Here is a 6231-nt window from a genome sequence, read left to right on the forward strand (position 1 = left end):
AATATGAAACAAAGTAAGAACCTGATAAGTACTCTGAGGTGGATTCTTAAAAAAAATTTGCCCCACTAATCGCTTAGTGGGGCATAATTGTTTTCGTGAAAAATCCTCCAAAACCACATTAAAAAATTTACAAAAATTAAATAAAATCTTATGTTAATAACCCTTCTATGATTTTGTTTAATTTTTGTAGATTTTTAATGTGATTCTGGTAGATTTTCCACGAAAACAATTTTGCCCCAATGAGCGATTAGTTGAGCAAATTTTTTAAAGAATCCACCTCTGTACATTACAAAAGTTAATTAAAAATAAAGAGCATTTTTTTCCAGAAATATAGCGTTTCAGATTTAATTTCAGTGCTTAGAAATATTATTTTATTTATTCCAATATTAAGTTTTATCGTTTGAAGCTAAATACTTTTAACTTTTTGAGCATTTTATCCCTATTACTATTCCAGACAAACAACTCTTTGATTGTAAGATCTTTGGCTGTAAATCCTAACTGTGCATGATCATGAGTTGCACCTGTTTTAGGCTAAGGCATTTCCTCTATTTTTACTATCAATATCGCTAATCTGACATTTCAACAGTTATGCCGCGGTTTGGGCCGAGATTCGAACCAATCACTTTCTAAATGAGACGAGCATATGCTCTACAGTTGCGGATTGTCGGGTTAATAAAGCCATTATCGGAATATCGTTTTGTATGTATAATTCTAGTTAAAATAACGGACATAATTTTAAGTTTTAAAATTAAGAAATTTAGCCTCAGGTGAATTCTTAAAAAACTTTTGCTTCACTAAAATCAGTTTACCTCACTAAATTCAGTGACCCTTGCTAAAAATTTAGATGGGATAATTTTGCCTCACTAAAATTTTAGTGGGGCAAACTGATTTAAGTGAGGCTAAAGCTTTTTTAAGAATTGACCTCTGTATAAAAGCTTTGTACATGTCCCTTTATGATATATACCCTTTGTTTTGAATATGAAAAGAACTAATTAAAATTATACACTTAACTTGACAATCACGAGCAGATATGGAATATATCTATAGCCTGATGCAACTTTCTATACGTAAAATGTACATAAATTAATCATATTTTAGCTAATTTTTATAGTTATTTTTGTACTTAAATTTCTAGATTTTAAGATTTCGGGTATTCTTTGAAATGGATGGAATTTTCAAAGTTCTATAGTGATGTTTCTAAAATAATATGTAAGTTAATGAAACAGAGGCCTAAATTAAGTAATAAAATATCATTTTTCATACTTTGTTTTAAGTCATATAAAGTTGAATAATCTTTATTAACTTGTAAGAGCTTTGTCTCTAACTTCTTAAGTTCAACTCTGAATAATTGTTTCAGAAGTTAATTTAGATTAACTGCCACTTTCCCTTCAGTATTGAAATTGAACCACTATAAAATCATTTGAAATTATATTAGGTTAGATTAGATAAAATCATTACAGCTCCAATAAACTATCATTATCTAAAATAGATCCCAATATTTTACTTGAAGAGTTTGAATAAGACGGGTATGTTATTGTGGTCTATTTTTTGGTTTAGGGGTTATAATCGCTTAACTTAAACTGATAAGATTTTGCAGCTTTCTCACTAAAATATTGGCCCAAGTTTGCATCATATTTCCAATGACAGAAACATGTCAACATTTTCATGTTTGTGTATGAGTTTGTTGCAGGGATATATCAATAGATGACGAATTAATATTCTACCAAATAGAAGTAAAGATAAGTTCGTACATATACATATAAATTATAGTTTTTTTTATATACAGTATTATATACAGTTTTCGCGAACACTAAAATAAAAAATCAAAGACTTAATTTTAGTTTTGTTGGTCAGGAGGAGCCGAAGGTAGGTTAATAGTACCGGAGAAAAATATTTGAGTTGACTGTTGAGGGTTTATTAATATTGACTCTTTTTAGACATATTTCTTGCTTTAGTCAAACACTTTTTTAAACATTAACATGAAACTCCTGTCTTCAAACTAACTGCTGATACAAAATTCATTCAAATATTGGTTAATTTGAAATGAAATGTAAGACCATTTTTGTCTTTTAAATTATAAGACAAAATTGCTCACTATTGTCAAATGCTTTGCTAAATTCAAACCTACAAAAATAGAGCATTCTATCATAAAATTTTACAAATAAAGATGCTTACTTACTAAAACTTTCGTTATCAAGTTTTATGCTAATTATCTGTAATTATACAGAGGCCATGCACACTCTTATGGTTTGTGGTTGTCGGGATTCAAACTTTAAGCCACAAATATACCAGTTAATTAAACTCTGCCTAATATAGGTAACTAAATTAAATAACATTTGAAATATAAAAAGAATTTAATTTAATTCAATTCTTCTCAAAAAAATTCTACCAACAAGGGACGAAGCCGCTAGTTTCAAATAAAGCATCAGAACTAATTAACATCGTTGTCATTTGGAGCAAACAGAAGGTTAATTTATTCCATCTTCGAAAGAAAGAGATTGCAGCAATTTATTTAGCCCGAGACATCTTTATCTATATATAATTGTTTATCCAAAATAAATATTCATACCTCAGATTTAATTAAAACTGGGACTGGGGGACATTTAAAAACGCTGCTCGGCTGTGTATTATTTTATTACATGCAGCTGTGAATCTACAAAAAAATAGGGTTACCTGCGGCTGCCGAGCCCTGGATGTAGTAACTGATTGAAAATAAAGTTGAGGAGAGACAAAGTTGTTGACAAAATAAAAGAAAAATATTGTATTCAATACTTTTCAAGCCTTACAAGAACAACTTTTTAGAAGATTCCTTCAGTTTAGCTTAAAAATTACATCATTAAAAAAACCTATAATATATAAAATCTACTCTGTAGAACCTTATCAAAAAATGATATGATGTTTAGACTTTGGAATAAGAAATCTAATATGCTATTTTATAGGTTTTTTAAAACTACATTGTAAAAATACCTCAGGTAGTACATAAGATTTTTTTCTGTGGTGCTCATAACAAAAGAAGGACGAGACAATAAAGAAAAGTTGTCTCAACATGTAAAAAGTAAAAGTTATAATATATGCATGATTAAACAACAAGGTAACCTCAGTCCGCTACTTATAAAATTTTCGAGCTTTGTCCTGAAACGTAGTTATTGCAAAAATACTTATAAATGGTTAAGAAAAATAATGGTGAGCGCAGGAAGAATGTTTTAGCCTATAAACAGTCACATCTTAGTAACATTGACATTTCATTTTTCCGTGCATTTTGAAATAGCGTTAATTAGTAATTACCCTACACCTTATATTTCTATATTTTCCTATTGTTTTGCGCATTTTTGTGAAATGTCAACCCTAGAAAATATTCATTATAAAAAAAACAAATATTAAAAGAAGTTATTTTTTATAGAGCATGATTAATCAAGTATAAACTTTATGTAAAAACAAAACCTAGGCTCCAAAGTCTGATTTGTTAATCTAAAATTGTCTGGAATTTGAAAAGTGGGCGGAGTTACGGTCAAAAATTTTTGTGCTATTGTATTCAAACAATAAAATTAACTCTTTAAAGTGGCGAATTTACTCTATAATAAGGAATTTCTAAAGCCGCAAATTACATAATAGTAATGACATTCAAGTAAGATTAAGACTGTATAATTAAGTTGATATAATAACTACAAGAAATTCTCATACAAATGTAGACACGGTAAATGGATATAGTATCTACACAAAAAAGTAAATAAAACAAAGGGGTAAATGAGTTAATGAGTTTAGTCTTGGTCTAATATTTTGAGAAAGCCCAATCTGTCCCGATTTTGTATCACTTTTAAAAGTGCGATTCCAGTTACGTCATATACGTTTCGGGAAAGAAAAAGGGAAGGGGGGAAGAAAATCTCTTCAAAAGAGATTGGAGAAAAGGGAAGAGATTTTCTTCCCCCCTTCCCTTTTTATATGACGTCACAGGAATCGCACTTTTCAAAAGTGATACAAAATCGGGATAGATTGGGCTTTCTCTAATATTTTTATAAAATAATGTAGCCCAAACCTTACAAACAACATTGCAACAACTCTATTCAAGTTGAATTCTTTTACTAATTCACAATATTACACTTTCAACCAAAGTTGGTCAAAAATCATGCTTAACTTAAAGGGAGTGTAAACCTAAAAATTTCTCATCTGATTATCAAATCTTAACATTTTCTAAGCACATTTCACTACACTGATCAACCAAAAACGTCCTATTAACAAAAATATCCAGGAATAATGCCTTGATTTTATGGTATTTTGGGAGGGAAAAAGGAAAAAACAGGGAAAATCTGAACGTTTTTGTTTCTTATAATGTTTGTAGGGATATTTAACTTGTCATATATAGTTGAAACAATTTACTTACTGTTAAGGATTTATTTTATGATATAAAATTGCCAATTAGTTTTTTAATAATGTAGTAATTAGGTAATAAAGATCTATTTTAAATTCGCATTATTGACAAAAAAATACCTCACTGTCTACAAAGGGTTGAATCTCATAGGTTATTTAAAATAATAACATCCTTTTTTATTGTGTTGGACAATAAATAACCCACTTTGGGGAATTAGTTTACTTTTTTATCAGACTGTTTATAAAGAAATATTGCACCTTTTTTATTTACAAATTTGTAATTAAAGGTGGGCGAGAAATAGGCCATCTAAAGTTACTTGGATACTAATAAAAAAACCTGTTTCTAGCTTTGTTATTGTATTTGGTATTCAATAAAAAATATTGCTTATTTTATCAATTTCTAGGTAACTATTTATTGGTTTAAAGCAAGGATTTTGTTCAAAGTCAGCTAAACCATTAGGAAAAATAGAGAACTATGTCAAAAAGTTTAGTTTTAGCTATAGAAGGAAAAAAGACAATCAACTGCACATTTATATAGTCCGGAAATTTTTTCCCCAATCTTAGACAGAGTAAAAATCGGCGGAAAAAGCCGTTTTTAAAGGAAACGAGAGACAGTTTTGCCCTATCTTTGAGATTATATGAATGAGATGATGTTAAGGTTTGATAATCTGATGAGAAATTTTCTCGTTCACAGTCCCTTTAAATTCTTTTTAAATGCATAAGGACAAAAAAAACCAGGGCTCTACAGTCTCGCATTTAAAAATTAAGCTAAATAATTCGTTAAAATTGTCTGCAAATTTACAATGTTTAAACAGTGAAAATGTTGTAATTTAATTCATTGTATAGTAATAGTATTAAATTTAAGATTTATAAACAAAAGTGTATTAATATGAAAGCTCATTGTGGAATTAAAATGAAATTACCATAAATATACTTTACTTTTTGATGATCAATATTTTTGTAGATTATAAATTAGTCCTAATTTGCAGATCCTAATTCTGATTATTTCGTGTTTAGTAAATATACGATGTTAAAAACCCTATTAATAATATCAGTGAATGTAGTATGTAGCACAAAAAAGTCAATATCCAAACCTGAAGTAATTCTTAACGATGCTGTCAGAAAATCAACTGCATTATTTGATTATGTTGTACATATCATTAAGAGTAAGGTTTGATTGTTTAAAATAATGACTGAAAATTAGCTTACCAAAAACTAACCGTACAATTTGATTGTGTATCTTGTACATATACATAAGTAAGAGTGTTGTGTGGTTACTTGAAATAATGATTGAAAAGTTGCTGTCAGAAAATGAACCGCACGCAACTTAATAAACTTAATCTAGACATTGAAAGGGAGTAACTTTTGCAAAATAAAATAAAATAAAGATTTAATATTATAGTAAAAATGCTACATATAATACATGAACTATCAGTTTTTATTACCTAAGACTAGAGATATGATTTATTGTAATGTTATGATAGTATTTTTAATTGTAATAATTAAGATGGTCATAATGTAAAAAGTAAATATCAGATAAATGGCTTCTAAATAGTTCTATTGAAAAGCTATTTTAAGAGCATATGCAGAAGGCTTGGTTTGCTTCAAGTATCAAATAATCAATTAAAGACTTCTTAAACTTCTTTTTTACCCATCATAATTAGGGGACTTAAAACCCAGATCAGAAAAGCAACGATTTTGTGTTCTCTGATATATTAAATTTATAGAACAACAAAATTCAAATGCTTTGCAAAGATTCCTAACTGATAATAATCACTCTTTATGTTAATGTGATAATTATCTGATTTATTTTTTAAACTTGTCTCTAGCTGTGCCTAATCTAAAATAAAGTTTAAAATACTGAAA

The sequence above is a fragment of the Acartia tonsa genome, chromosome 2, assembly GCF_053477335.1.
Source record: "Acartia tonsa isolate MP-2025a chromosome 2, ASM5347733v1, whole genome shotgun sequence".
NCBI lineage: Eukaryota > Metazoa > Arthropoda > Copepoda > Calanoida > Acartiidae > Acartia > Acartia tonsa.